The 15,900-nt window shown below is 43.3% G+C and overlaps 1 protein-coding gene across 1 annotated transcript in view; it reads right to left on the bottom strand.

Annotated features, from left to right (window-relative positions):
* The window catches only part of cyp7b1 (cytochrome P450, family 7, subfamily B, polypeptide 1), a 264,201-nt gene that overhangs the window by 117,025 nt on the left and 131,276 nt on the right, over nt 1-15,900 (bottom strand). The gene's annotated exons all lie outside the window — the stretch shown is intronic.

Consider the following 15,900-nt stretch of genomic DNA (forward strand, 5'->3'; position numbering starts at 1 on the left):
GGGTCAGAGCGATCATAATATGATCGAGCTCTCAGTCGAGATGGAGAGTGAGGAAATTGAATCAGAGACTAAGGTCCAGAACTTAAATAAAGGGAATTACGAGGGTATGAGACGGGAATTGGGTAAGATTGATTGGGTGGTGTTTCTGGGGGGATTGACAGTGGATAGACAATGGCAAGCATTCAAAGATAGAATGGAAGAATTCCAGAACATGTTTATACCGGTTTGGCATAAAAATAAACCTAAAAAGGTGACTCAACCGTGGATAACGAGGGAAATTAGGGACAGCATAAAATCAAAAAAAAGGGCATATCAACTGGCAAAAAAAAGCACCAGACCGGAAGATTGGGGGCAGTACAGGATACAGCAAAAGAGGACAAAGGGATTAATCAGGAAGGGGAAAATAGAATACGAAAGTAAACTTGCAGCAAACATAAAGACAGACTGCAAAAGCTTTTATCGGTATATCAGGAGGAAAAGACTGGTAAAATCCCAAGTCGGTCCCTTGCAGTCCGATTCGGGAGAATATATAATGGAGAATAAGGAAATGGCAGACCAATTAAACTCATACTTTGGTTCTGTATTCACAAAGGAGGACACAAATAACCTCCCAGGAATATCGGCAAACATAGGGACTAATGAGAGGGAGGAGCTGACAGAAATTAGTATCTCTAGGGATATGGTGTTGGGTAAGTTGAGGGGACTGAAGGCCGACAAATCCCCGGGGCCTGATAAACTACATCCTAGGGTACTTAAGGAGGTGGCCCTGGAGATAGCAGATGCTCTAAGGATCATCTTCCGGAACTCCATTGACTCGGGAACAGTACCCGTGGATTGGAGGGTAGCTAATGTTACCCCAATATTTAAAAAGGGGGGTAGAGAGAAAGCAGGGAATTATAGACCAGTAAGCCTTACATCGGTTGTGGGCAAAATGCTAGAGTCCATTATTAAGGATAAAATAGCGGAGCACTTGACAAATGGGGAAAGGATCGGACAGAGTCAACATGGATTTACAAAGGGTAAATCGTGTTTGACTAATCTGCTGGAATTTTTTGAGGAGGTAACTGGTAGAATAGATGGGGGAGAGCCAGTGGATGTGGTGTACCTTGACTTCCAGAAAGCCTTCGATAAGGTTCCACACAAAAGATTATCATGCAAAATTAAGGCTCATGGGATTGGGGGCAAAGTATTAACGTGGATAGAGAACTGGCTGGCGGATAGAAAACAGAGAGTTGGAATAAACGGCTCGTTTTCGGAGTGGCAGGCAGTGACCAGCGGGGTGCCGCAAGGATCTGTCCTGGGACCCCAGCTGTTCACAATATATATAAATGATCTGGATCAGGGAATTGGATGCAATATTTCCAAATTCGCTGACGACACTAAACTAGGAGGAGGGGTGGGCTCTGATGAGGATGTCAGGAGGCTACAGTGCGATTTGGACAGGTTGGGGGAATGGGCGGATACGTGGCAGATGCACTATAATGTGGATAAATGCGAGGTTATCCACTTTGGGGGTAAAAACAGGAGGGTAGATTATTATCTAAATGGCAATAGATTGGGAGATGGGGAAGTGCAGAGGGACCTGGGTGTTCTTGTGCACCAGTCACTGAAGGAGAGCATGCAGGTGCAACAGGCGATTAAGAAGGCAAATGGTATGTTGGCCTTCATATCAAGGGGGTTCGAGTATAGGAATAGGGATACCTTACTACAGCTGTACAAGGTGCTGGTGAGACCGCATCTGGAGTATTGTGTACAGTTTTGGTCGCCCCATCTGCGGAAGGATGTTCTTACCATGGAAAGAGTGCAACGGCGATTCACCAGGCTGATACCTGGAATGGCGGGAATGACCTACGAAGAGAGATTAAATAGTTTGGGCTTGTACTCACTGGAGTTTAGAAGATTGAGAGGGGATCTCATCGAAACATATAAAATTATGGCAGGCCTGGACAGGCTGAATTCAGAGAGAATGTTTCCAATGGCCGGGGAGCACAGAACCAGGGGCCACAGTCTAAAAATAGCGGGCAAATCATTTAAAACAGAGATGAGGAAGAATTTCTTCACTCAAAGAGTGGTGAGCCTGTGGAATTCCCTGCCACAGAGGGCTGTGAAGGCTAATTCAATAAATATTTTCAAGAGAGAATTGGATATATTTCTGAAGGCTAAGGGGATTAAGGGTTACGGAGAAAAGGCGGGGACGGGGTACTGAACTGGTAAGATCAGCTATGATCTCAGACGAAGATCAGCCATGATCTCATTGAATGGCGGAGCAGGCTCGAAGGGCCGAATGGCCTACTCCTGTTCCTATCTCTATGTATCTATGTATTCTCGCTGGACCCTTGGTTCTGCACTCTTTCTGGGAAATTTTTTGCAACTTCTTCCGTGAAGACAGACACAAAGGCCACGAATTTAACTGAGGTGGCAGGACAGCTGGTTTCTGGGCTCCAGTTCCGCTCCCAGCTGCATCCGCTCTGCAAACGCGATTTTACCTTGATTGGCCTGGTTAAGCCTGCCCTGTTGGCTTCCCGGCCGATTAACAGGAAGTGGGTCTGATGACGTAATTGGATGGCGTGTCGTCAGCCGGTTTCCTTAAAGGGACCACGTCCACTTGGAGTTTGATAGTTGTTCTGTCAGTGTTTGACAGCATTGAGGTGCTGCAAACACAGATGAGCACTGCACAAAGGTGAACGCTTGCACCCAGGCTCTCCAATAACTCCCTCCATATGCTTATGGAGGAAGTCACAGCACGCAGGGAGGTTCTCTTCCCTTCCAAGGATGGAAGAGACCTCCCCAGGACACCAACTTACCTTACACCTCCACCCAACCCTCTCTATCTACTTTATCACTTCCCCATCTCACTAGCCACCCCTCACACTCACCCTCATCCTACTGCAAGCATACCAACTAACAACACACAAGGGTAGGCGCTTGAGAGGTTTAGCCAATGTCCATGTGAAGTTTCTGATAATGTGTTGTCATACAGTGAAATCTATTTTTCAAAAAGTGCCCCTTATTGGACAGATCTGAGCGCACCTTGAGAAGTGTCTCACTGAGTTCCAATGATTTTTTAGTCTTAACTTTGCCCCCCACCACGCTATAGTAGTGAGTGTGCATGGAATGATTTGGACATTAATGGGCTGTTTCACAGTGCTGGTGTGGGATGGTGCCAACCTGGTGCATCATGTGGCAGCCAGGGTTTACAGCATCAAGTGAAGAAAGTCTGGCCATGGTGATGCCATCGCTGGCCTCCTGGCCAGCAATTTTGTCAGGAGCTGATGCCTTGTGTCCAGTGTAGCATCAGGTGATGGCGGAGAAGGTTGGTGATGTTGGTGTTGGTGCTGATTGTGGAAGGATTTGGAGGACCAAGGTCTGATTGTTTCATTGGCTCTGATGTTGCTGCAATAGATGGCAGCTGCAGGCGAGATGACAGAAGCGATCTGTCAATGGTGAGAGAGGTTCTCCCAATGAAGTGGCACCGGTCATACAGTTGGATATAAAAGCTTGTAAGCTAAAGAAATCTCTATATGTATTAAAAATGCAGTAACCAACATTTTCTGTGCTTTGAAACTCACCATCTGCAACATGGCATCCTTGACATCACTTCTGCAACTGTCAGCATTTCACAAACATCAGAGCAGACTCAAAACACGCCATGTTGAGCTGGCGTGTTCCCGGAACAGCGGGTAACCAGTGGAGGAGAAGGTAAAATTAGAATTAAGCCTCAAAATACTCTTAAATTGGCTCTTAATAAGCCAATTAAGTACCTGAATTGTATCCCCCGCTGCTTGGTGTCGGGTCAGTTCTGCGCTGACAGACCCAAACCTGGGAGACTCGCGTGGAGGCGAATTGACAGCGGGTTTTCTACTCGCTGTCAATTTTTGCGATTTTGACAGCAGACCCGCCTCCAAACCCACCCCCTCAGCGCGATTAAATTCACGGCCAAAGTATTTGTTTAGTTTCTCTGCCATTTCCTTATTCCCCATTATAATTTCTCCTGTCTCAGCCTGTAAGGGGCCCACATTTACTTTCGCTAATCTTTTCCTTTTTGCATACCTATAGAAGCTTTTGCAGTCTGTTTTTATGTCTCTTGCTAGTTTACTCTCATTCTATTTTCCCTTTCTTTATCAATGTCTTGGTCCTCCTTTGCTGAATTCTAAAATCCTCCCAATCCTCAGGCTTATTGCTCTTTTTGGCAACATTATAAGCCACTTCCTTTAATCTAATACTATCTTTAATTTCTCATTTGCCACGGTTGGACCACTTTTCCCGTGGTGTTTTTATTCCTTAAGGGAATGTATATTCGTTGCAATTTATGAATTATTTCTTTAAATATTTACCATTGCTTTTCTACTGTCATATCTTTTAATCTAGTTTCCCAGCCTACCTTAGCCAACTCGCCTTTCATACCTACATAGCTTGCATTGTTCAGGTTTAGGACCCTAGTTTTGGACTTAGCTAAATAACTCTCAAACTGAACTAACTCTCAAACTGAACTTAAAATTCTATCATATTATGATCACTGCTCCTTAACTACAAGGTTATTAATTCACCTTTTTTCATTGCACAGTAACAGATCTAAAATAGCCAATTCCCTCATAGGTTCCTTGGCATACTGATCTAGAAAACTATCTTGATTGCATTCCATGAACTCTTCCTCTGCACTATTTCTGCAAATTTGGTTTGCCCAGTATATATGTTGATTAAAGTCCCCCATGATTACTGTATTACCCTTGTTACATGGTGCTCTAATTTCCTCATTTATACTCTGCCCGACCCTACAACCACTGTTAGGGGGCCTATAGACTATTCCCACTAGTGTTTTTTGCCCCTTGTTGTTTCTTAGCTCCACTCAAACTGATTCTACATTTTGTATTTCTGAGCCAAGATACTTCCTCTCTACTGTCTTTATTCCCTCCTTTATTATCAGGGCTACCCCTCCCCCTTTTCCATTCTGCCTGTCTCTTCTAAAAGTTAAATATCCTGGAATAGTTGACTTTTAGAAGAGAGGGAAGAGAGGTTGAAAATGGGTAACACCAGTCAGTCATGTTTAAGACTGCGGTGGCTGACTGGTGTTACCCATTTTCAGCCTCTCTTCCCTTGCCTGGTATAGCACATGTTTCTTAGGAAAGGACATCAGTCCCATAAATTGTGTACCACCTCTCCCAGACTATGCAGTAGGATTTAAGCCCCTGTTTTTCCTCACTCTAACATCCAATTCTCTATCAATTTGACTGAGAAACCATCTGGCCTTGCCTTCCCAGAGCTATTTAATGTTTAACTAGCTCTTAATTGCAGTTCACAGATGACTTAAGAGGATTAGCATTTCCCCTTTCCATTGGCTGGCCCTTTATAGTGGAAATATAGACCACACTGTAGCCCATAGACTAAAAAATAGCAAAGTGAAAAGTAAACGTGCAGTCTTTTTAACTCCTAAGTACTTTAGCAACCACAGTTAACCATCGAATGGATATGAATAGCAATTTCCAGGCTTAACTTTTCTCCATCATCAGCACAGCAGAGTAGAATATACAGGATTTAGTTGGTGCACTGCTCTGTGATAACCAAGAGTTACCTATTGACTTTCTAACCTTCTCTTTTAGTATAGAGACTCGAATGAAAAGCTCGGGTAACATTCAAGTACAGATAGAGCATAATGCTACATTCTAAGACCAGTAGTAAAATGTGTGCTCTTCATTTTTGTTTTATTGGTGTTAATATCTCAATGTCAAAGAGAGATAAAAAGCCAAAAGAAATCGGTACATTGAATTTTATGACCAACTTTAAAATGATTTTAATAGGGTCTCAATTAGCAAACAACTTTATTATTGTTGGAAGTAAAGTATGTACAGGCTTATAACATCCTTTGTTTAAGAGAATCAAAGCAGCAAAAAGAGTCTTGTCTCATTAGCAATACTCCACAATTAACTCAATATTACAAGTGATCCCCTGGGCCTGCCCTGGTCATATCCTCCTGATTTTAGCTTCCTCAGAATATCGATCAGCTCTTTGGAATTTCTTTGATGTTTAGTTATTTTTTTGAGGTTGCCAGGGTTTTGTTCTGTCTTGCTGCGTGTCCCAGCTGTGCATTTATTTATGTTTATTTGGTGTTCAGCACAGCAGTCGCATCCCTAGGCATTGATCCCTATCTGTAATTAAATTAATGCCAGAAACACAATGTTGTAGTCACTTAGGAGTGTTACATGTGTATTCCTAACTCTCTATAGGGTAACACTTCTGATTGCGCACACCCAGCATGGAGTCTAGTCTACTGAGAGCAGAAATCACGGAAATCGTGCAGCCCGTGATTTTCCTTCCATTAAAACTGATGTATCTGCCTATTTCAGTGTTTTTAATAATTTTATTTAAATGTTGAGTCCTGATGGGGAGATACTAAACCCAGTGAGACAATGGAGGTGAACAGTCTCTCATGCTGTCAGTCTCAATAAGCCCAGCCTATCTTCCCTCAGTGAAAACATCAGCACTTACTGTACTAAACAAAAATTGTAAAAGTCAGAAAACCAAAGTGTAAATCTTTACTACGCATCCATGTGCAATTGGTTTGCAGCACCCCTTCTTAATTTGATACACACAATCACAGGTTTAGCAATATTTATTCACAAAGGTGAAAAATAAAAGGATTGTAGAAACCACTGACCTTTTGATGAACATTTTCAATCAATGTGAAGCTATTATCAAAAGAGGTACCAGAACAAAGCATTTGATTCACTGGAAAATGAATCCTTGGAGCTGGCTTTTCAACTAGCTAGAGGCCATCTTTTACAATGTTGTTTTTTCCTTCAAAGTGGGCTGTAATAATCCGGATGAAAAAGAAAACAGGCAATAAGTTTTTTTTTTAAAAGGAAGGTAGTGTGGCACTCTCCCCAGAAGACAGCAGTGCAGCATGCTTGACAGGAGATGCAGGACAGGATCAACACTGTGTATACCATTTGTAGGATCTGGGAGTGGCTGCAGAAGAATATGACACAACTTAAGGTAGCTTACAAGGTATGACCACACACACTACCATTTAACAGGTGGATGCCACAAAGTGTTGCCTGTCAATCTTTTCCACATTTACAACCTGTTCGTTGCCAAGACCTCAGACAACATTGTAACTGCTTCATTTGCTTATCATGCATACCCGTACTCATAGGGCACAAATTCAAGCTGCAACTTATAACTGACAGCCTTGTTGCACTCATATTCAAAGGCCTACAAACAAAAAAAGTTATAATACAACCTAGCTTCATGATGTGTGGTCATTAACTGAGACACAAGATGAACTACAGGATCACTGGCATCAGTGACCCCTGTACTTTGGGAAAATGCAGCATTCAGTTACATTTGGCACCATGTAGCTATACGGTAGATAAGGAGATAAAAGAGCTGGCCATGCTAACCTAGGCATCATATTCAATATGTGCAGCACATCAGCTGATATTACAGATGATCCCTAAGCTTGCCTGAAAGGAGACGGAGGCAAAAAAAATTGCGGGAGAAGATAACCTTGACTGCCACTGGTAGTGCCATCCTGAAGAGGAGATTGGCTGAAAAAAGTGTCCTTGCTGCAGACTGCACTGATCTACAACTGGTTTCATGCTGATTTAGAGCCTGTAGAAGCCAGTTCCATATAGTCATTACCAGGGAGGTGTAACAGGACCTATAGATAAGTTAGGTAGCATAATGGTGGATGAAAGCAGTCTGGCTTTGATGCCTGCCAATCTTCCCGACATGCATTCTTTCATCTTGTACTTCGGGCATCAAATATTGTATTTGTAATGCTTTAGAACCAACTCCAATCAGTAACTTTAAATGGACTTGCTGACCGCCATGGGACTCTTCATCTAGATGTCTTGTCTCCTTGCAATTTGTATTGTAAGAGCTCTTTTTTTCGATATATACACACATGTGCCCTCTTTTTTCCAGTTCTTCCTGTTCTACTGAAGTTGGAAATGCTTAAATTACAGTCAGCTTCCCAGTGAATTAGCAGATATTTGGCTATTTTAGCTGTACACATTGATTGCTAAGCAGGCTTCACCGTCTGGTAATATGGGGTCCTGGCACCCTTAGCACTGCAGCGTTAATATTGCATTATTGGCCTCATGGTGTATAGAAGGAGTGGGTATGATGGGCCAAATGGCCTTTGCTCCTTCCATGTATTTTTTAGCTCCTTCTTTGATCACTAAATATGAGTGGGTTTTTTTGACTTATAGTTTAATACCTTTCCCCTGTAAAAGTCACGCTTCACAACAAATCTTCATACAGTTCCTACTTCCGATGAAAATGTTGAGATTTATGGAACATTTGGAAATCGTCAACAATGACTGTGGTAAAATCAGAAGAATTTTATGATTTGTGAGCAAGCTTTGATTTTGCTGTAGTGATGTACAATGTACTAAGTGCTACACTTAATGTCACTGTTATAAATATTATATGGATAGAGCAGCAGTCTACTTACATCATTTGATGAATTACCTGGCACAAGACAGTAACCTTCTCCATGTGACATTAAGGAATTGAGGACCCAAACTGTTGTGTATGTAATATGTGTGCTACTTTGAACCTATGGACAGGACTGCACTACTTGTTGGGCGTAGTGATACGCAGTACCACTCCTGGCCATAGGGGTATAAATAGTACTGTGGGTACTGATCCCCCTCAGTTCCCGCCTGTGGGCATGAAGTAAAGACCTATGTGCAGTCCCTACCTCCAACCAGTAAAGGCCTGTTTGAGTTATACGTTTAAGTCTTTGTGTTAATTGTTCAATACAATACACATACTTAACACAAACAATAAAGGCAAACACTTATGATGGCCTAAAAGAATATGTCACAAGGCTACCTCACAGCATAGCAGTCGCAGTCCGATAAATTTAAATGAAAAATGTTTCTTTTAAACCTCAAGTAAATAGAACTGGAAAAGGACGATGAAAATAAACTTTTTATTTACTCAATAAAAAGAAAAAACTTGTACTTATATATTAGTTTATCATGTCCTCAGCTCAATACATCACTTTTGAAATGTGGCCACTCTTGTTATGAAACCAAACACAGCAAGATCCCAAAACAGGCCAGTTAATCTGTTTTGCTGGTTTCAATTAAGGGAGGACATTTGACCAGGGCAACTATTTGTTTTTCTTCTAATATTGCCATGGGATCTTTTATGTCCATCTGAACCATCAGAACAGGCTGACAGGGCCTCAATTTATCATTTAATCTGGACGATGATTCCTCTGACAATGCAGCAATCCTTCAGTGCTGCATTGAAGAGTCAGACTAAATTGATTGCTCACGTCCTGGTATAGGGCTTGGCTCAGATGTGCAAGGGAGACAAATATGAGATATTCATAACCTATACAATTAAAAATTGTCCAATACTCATTTTCTCCATGTTTATTGTACAGTTACTAACTGATTGCACTGCAACTTTTTGTGGAGGTTTCACTACTAGGAGTCTCTGCAGACTCGGCACCAAAATGCAGCGGCAGGACAAGCAAGATCTCACTGGTAAAAGCTATGAGTTCTGCAGAGTGTGGTATAGGGCAACTGTATCCACACAGCTTAGACAATTAGATAGGAAGGTATTGGGCCTGAATTTGCGGTCGGAGGCAAAAAATCTACGAACTTACCTTCTGCCTCGGGATCCACGGAGACTCACGCTCCTGAGACTCTACGCGTAGACATGCACAGAGGCCCACGTATCTCAGGGGCGCATGCAGTTCGCAAGCGCCCCTGGGATCATATGGGCCGGCCCAACGAATGACAGAAGGGGATCCCCATTCGTTCTTATCTGGATTCCGTATGTACGAAAACCCCATAAGTATGAATGGGAATACCCCAAAAAATACCTCTACACTTCAAATAAATATTAAAAAATAACCTATTTAAAATTAATTAAAATGTTAAAAAAACATTTAATTTTTGAAAAATAAATTTACATATTTTAACAGGGCTAATAATAAACTTACCTTATTTCACAGGTTTTTAAATGTATAAATTATTGATAAAATTTAATTTTTCTATTTTTTAAAACTCCTATGCTTGTAAAAGCAGGCCTTACGCCTGCTCTTACCAGGCGTAAGAATTTCACAGGCATTCACTGGGCAGTAGTTGGGCAAACAGCCCAACTCTCCGCCTGTGGATGCCCCTTTCTGGGGGCATGGGCAGTGCATGCCTAAACCCAGAACTTGCGAGACTTACGGGCGTGCACTCACCTCGTACGCACCCGTAGGGGCTGCAAAATACGGCCCTTTATGTCACCATGTAACTATCTAAAGCTAGTCACTAAATTCTAATGTGTCTGAGCCTTTGAGAGACTGCCTATCTCAAACTATGGGATGAGAGTGGTATTAAAAGATAACTCTGATCACAAGGGGTTAATGTCCTGACTTCTTGCTTTTGGTGACATGGGCAGACACATGGTAGATGCAATTTAACCCAGAGAAGTGTGAAGTGATACATTTTGGTAGGAAGAATGAAGTGAGGCAATATAAACTAAATGGTACAATTTTAATGGGGTCCCGGAACAGAGAGACCTGGGACTGCACATACACACATCTTTTAAGGAGGCAGGGCAAGTTAAGAAGGCCATTAACAAAGCATATGGGATCCTTGGCTTTATAAACAGAGCATAGGCTACAAAAGCAAAGAAGTTATGCTAAATGTTATAAATTACTGGTTAGGCCTGAGCTGGAGTACTGTGTCCAATTCTGGGCACCACACTTTAGGAAGGATGTCAAGGCCTTGGAGGAGTGGCAGAGGGGATTTACTAGAGTGGTACCAGGGACGCGGGCCTTCAGTTACGTAGAGAGAGTAGAGAAGCTGGGTTGTTCTCCTTAGACAAAAGAGGTTATGGGGAGATTTAATAGAAGTGTTCAAAATCATAAAAGGTTTTGATACAGTAAAGAAGAAACTGTTTCCAATGGCAGAAGGGTTGGTAACCAGAAGACACAGTTTAAAGGTAATTGGCAAAAGAACCAGAGGCGAGATGAGAATTTTGTTTACGCAGTGTGTTATGATGATCTGGAATGCATTGCCTGAAAGGGTGGTGGAAGCAAATTCAATAATAATTTTCAAAAAGGAAATGGATAAATACTTGAAGCTGAAAAAATTGTAGGGCTAGGGGGAAAGGGCAGGGGAATGGGACTAACTGGAAAACATTTTCCAAGAACCGGAACAGGCACAATGTGCTGTATCATTCTATGATGCTGGTGGGAGCCTCGCGTGGCAGGAATTCATGGCTTCGTGCTGCTCTTGATTTTCTGACCATTTATATGACTTTAAAAAATAGTGGGGGGAAAATTTGGTTGTTTGCGCCTCCTGTTAGCGCCTAAAGAGGGCGCTAATGGGGCACAAAGCAACTAGCGCCCGGGCACGGCAATGTTTGCGCCGCTCGCGAAATTAACTAGACATTTTGCGGCGGCGCTAAACACCACTGCCATGATCTCCTGCGCCAGCAGATCGTGACATCAGTCGAGTGCGCAATGCCCCGGTCGCGCCCCGGACCGGATATTGAGTGGCGCCCCCTGCCTCACCGCCTGCCGCTAGCAACAACAGGTTGAGGGGAGCGTTATGCTGTCAGAAAGGGACTGAGGGAGCGTTATTTAAAGGCGACCGCTTCCTGCCTTTTTTTGTTGGTGACATTTTTGCACCACTCATTCTGAGAGAGAGAGAGAGAGAGAGACTGACTTCTGGAGATTCAACGCTGTGTGAAGTAGTTTTGAGTACTGAGCAGCACTTTGCAGGTTCATTTTGATTTGCCCTTCCTTGCTTCACCAGCGCTCTGAGGTAGCGCCTCGCCCCTCAGCCTTTGTGCTTGATTTAGCGCTCCAATCACCTCCAGGGGCGATAAAAGCCAAGTTTGCCGTCGGAGGCGATAATTAGCGCCAGGCACTAAACTTTGCGCATGGCCGATAATGGCGCCCCAAACGGGGCGATACTAAATTTTTCCCCCATTGTGTTTAAAGAATTTCAGAGTGATTGAATGCTGGGGTTCTTCGCCAACACTCAGATTTTCTAATTCAATATGGTGACATTTGTTAAATCATAGGCGATAGGACTGAATGGAGGGAAGAATTTGAAAAAGTGATGTCATAGCTGACACAGATAAGGAGCAGCAGAGCCTGAGGAATAAAAGCTAAATCACAGAAACCCCACAGTGCAGATAGAGGCCATTTCGGCCCATCGAGCCTGCACCGACACATATCCCACCCGATCCCCGTAACCCCTTCAACACATATCCCACCCTATCTCCGTAACCCCACACATTTTAATCCCCCTAACACTAAGGGTCAATTTATCATAGCCAATCAACCTAACCCGCACATCTTTGGACTGTGGGAGGAAACCGGAGCACCCGGAGGAAACCCACGCAAACACGGGGAGAATGTGCAAACTCCACACAGACAGTCACCCGAGGCCGGATTTGAACCCGGGTCCCTGGCGCTGTGAGGCAACAGTGCTAACCACTATGCCACAATGTTCAATTATTTATTCACACTTTTATATTTAACTATATAGTAGATTAAGGGGCTACTTATCTTAGAAAAAATAGGAATTAAATTAGAAGGGAAAAAAATCTGGTTCTGTCCAACAGATATGAAGGGGGGGGGGCGGGGGGAGGTTGGGGGTGTGCAGGAGAAAGCGTTTTGGCAGAAATAATGATTAAAAGAAAAAGGGATGAGAGCACAGGTTAGAGTACAAAAGGGAATAAATATAACAAATACTCAACGAACAGAAATGTTTATAAGACGTAACAATAAAATACCTGTTAAAAATAAAACAGGAGAATTGAAAAATAATGGCATATTAAATTGTCAGTATAGCAATGTTTAGAACATCAACATCAAAATGGGGGAATTGGAAGCAATAGTTATAAGTGAGGAAACAAATGTAATAGGGCGAGGATTAACAGTTAAATATTGCAGGCTATAATGTAATTAGATAAGATAGGGAAGGAAGAAGTGGTGGTGGAGGAGTAGCTGTGTTCATCAGAAATAACATAATAGCAGTAGCAAAAAAGGACATGACTAACAAACAGATAGAAACAGAATCCATATGGATTGAGATAAAAGATAGAAAAGGATTAATTACATTATTAGGGGTATACTACAGACCACCAAATAGTGGAAAGGAAGTGAAGGGAAAATATGCAGGAAAATCTTTGACATGAGTAAAAAAAGAACACAGACTCATAATCGTGGTGGATTTCAACTATCCCCAAATAAACTGTATGGGAGAGGGAGTGAAAGAAAAGAAGGGAGTGGAGTTTTTACGTTGTGAACAAGACTTCTTTCTGACCCAATATGTAAGAAGCCCAACAAGGAAGGAAACACTGCTAGACCCAGTAATGGGAAATGAACCAGAGCAGTTAAGGAAAGTAAGCATGGGAGAACATTTAGGGAGTACTGATCGCAATGGAGTAGGGTTTAAGGTAATGATTACAATGGAGTAGGGTTTAAGGTAATGACTGAGGTAGATAGAGATATTACAAAGACCAAGGCCCCGAGTCCAGATGGATTGCACCTACAGAAATGCAAAGAAACCAGGTTGGAGATAGCAGGAGCACTAGTATTCATATATTTTTTAAAAATCAATAGAAAAAGGTATAATGCCAGAGGACTGGCAGACAGCAAATGTAACTGCTATCTTCAAAAAGGGAGATGGGACTAATCCAGGAAACTATAGACAAATTAGTTTAATGTGAGTGTTAGGAATGATACTTTGCTAAAAGATCAGATAACAAAACATTTTGATGGAGAATATAATTAAAAAAGTCAACATTGTTCTAAAAGGAAGGTTATAGTTAACCAACCTTATTAAATTCTTTGAAGAAACAGAAAGAATAGGCAAGGGCGATGCAGTAGTAGTAATAAACATGGACTTTCAGAGGGCCATTGATGACGTAGCAGAATGGATTAAATGATGGCTACAAAACAGAAAACAGAGGGTAGGAATTAAAGAAAGTGGATAGTAGTGTCTGGGACCATTGTTGTTTACCATATACATAAACGATTTAGACTCACAAATTGGGGGTATGGTGTTGAAACTTACAGATGATACCAAATTGGGAGGTATAGCTAATAATGTGGAGGATTGCACCAAAATATTAGGAAGACATAAACAGGTTTGCAAAGGAGCAAAGCGGTCTGGGAATACAGCATCAGTCATGAGCATTTTAGTGACCTTTCATCTCAGGGCTCCTTTTTAAAAAAGTGTGAATACACATTGCTTTAAACCCCTACATTTAAAAGTAACTTGCATCCCTACTCTTTTCTGTGGAAAAATGGTCACAAATCCCAAGAGAGTTTCAATAGTTGAGGCTCCCTGTTAACAGCACAGATGTAAAATTACCCTAACATCTTGCTTTTGCAATGTGTCCCTATAGGAAAGTCTGTAAGTGGTGGTATTCTCCAGGCTCTCTCATTTTTGCGCTAGTTTATGGCCCACATATGTTGGATGACAAGCCACAGTGCCAGAATCTGCCTCCTTCTCCTCTTCTGTGGCTTACATCTGCCCCTCAGGTATGAAATATCCACAGGCCAGTTCTTGGTAGAGTAGTCACATGTTCAGAATTCACACTTTTACAACTACACATATTACATTTCCATATCTGACCAGTAGGTTATCTCAAAAAAGAGAACAATTTCTAAAACATTATGGCCTAGAAATTGGGTTGGTAGCGCCGGCGCTGAGCGCCTAAAGAGACCTAGAATTGGGGCGATACCCTATGTTGGGGCGGTCGCTATGAAGATAGCGACAACTCAGATATTGACTATACATTTAACGCCTGCGCTAAGTGTTTGCGCGTGCCTGCGAGCGCAAGCAGATCATGACGTCATTTCAGTGTGCAACGCCTTTTAGGAGTGCCTGAGCGCATATTGGGTGGCGCCCGGAGCCTTAACGCCTAGCGCTATTAGTGACAGTTCGAGGGAGGGCTAGCAGGCCCTTCTCGGTGTAGGGGGGCGCTATTTAAAGGGGACAGCTCTAGTGCAGAAGCTTCAGCCACTTGGCCTGCTCATTGCGCTCGTTGCTGGAGAGAGTTGGCGAGCTATTGTGGAGCAGAGTTTTGGGAATTTAGCTTTAGAGTACTTGGGACCTTCAAACCTGTCCGAAGCACTTGCAGCACTACACCTAAAAGCCTTTTGACCAACTGGCATCAGAATGGGAGCTTCTTTGGAGGGAGACGGCCTCATGGCCCAACACTGTGAAGGGGCAGAGAGACGGCGGGAGAGAGGGCCGGGATTGGCCAGAAGGAGGAGGGGCAATGGAGGTCGGCCAATCCGATGGGATGCTGCGAGGGTCTTTAGGCAGCAGGTGTCAAGCCATGACATGTCGGAGGAGCAGTGTTTGCGAAGGCTCCGATTCTGGAGGGACATTGTTACTGATCTGTGCCACCTGCTTGGTCAGGATCTGCAGCCGCGTGAACGGTGCAGAACCTCTCTGTCCGTGTTCGCTAAACTGACTGATGGCCTCAATTTTTATGCCAACGGATCCTTTCAGTCAGCCACTGGGGACATTGCGACTATCGCTCAGGTTGCAGTCCACTGTTGCGTCCGGCAAGTTACAGATGCCCTTTATAGGCGAAGGCGTCAATTCATGACCTTCCCTCTGACCCTGCACAAGCAGGCGGAGGGCGCGCAGGGTGTCGCTTCTATTGCGGACTTCCCCATGGTGCAGGGGGCGAGTGACAGCGCACACGTGGCTTTGAGGGCGCCATGCCAGCATCCTTAGGACTTCCGCAACCGCAAGGGGTTCCACTCCCTCAACGTGCAGCTGGTCTGTGACCACCGCCAAATCATCATGGCAGTCACCGCGCATTTCCCAGGGTGCAGCCACGATGCCTTTATCCTGCGGTTGACCTCAGTTTGTAACCTTTTTGAGGGGCTGGCTCGAACACGAGGCT

The sequence above is a fragment of the Somniosus microcephalus genome, chromosome 7 (genome assembly GCF_052327205.1).
Source record: "Somniosus microcephalus isolate GS21.2 chromosome 7, FLI_Smic_1.0, whole genome shotgun sequence".
Lineage (NCBI taxonomy): Eukaryota > Metazoa > Chordata > Chondrichthyes > Squaliformes > Somniosidae > Somniosus > Somniosus microcephalus.